The sequence below is a fragment of the Halyomorpha halys genome, unplaced genomic scaffold (assembly GCF_000696795.3).
Source record: "Halyomorpha halys isolate HHAL.00 unplaced genomic scaffold, Hhal_1.1 Scaffold55.1, whole genome shotgun sequence".
Lineage (NCBI taxonomy): Eukaryota > Metazoa > Arthropoda > Insecta > Hemiptera > Pentatomidae > Halyomorpha > Halyomorpha halys.
In genome coordinates, this window is record NW_027105793.1 from 1,321,626 (window position 1) to 1,321,889 (window position 264).

Sequence of the window (264 nt, forward strand, 5' to 3'; positions counted from 1 at the left end):
GTTGAGCGAAGATCCCACAACAATAACAAAACTTTTTCACTTTCTAAAAATCATTAATATTTATGATCACATATAGTCTAACTAATTGTAATTGTAATTGTAAATTGTAATGTAATGTAACTTGTAATAGTAATAGTAATTGTAATTGTAAATTTGTAAATTGTAATGTAATGTAACTTGTAACAGTAATTATTAATTTTTAACTTTCTCACTTTGTAATTATATGTAACTTTCTCACTTTGTAACTTTGTAAATATGTTAATA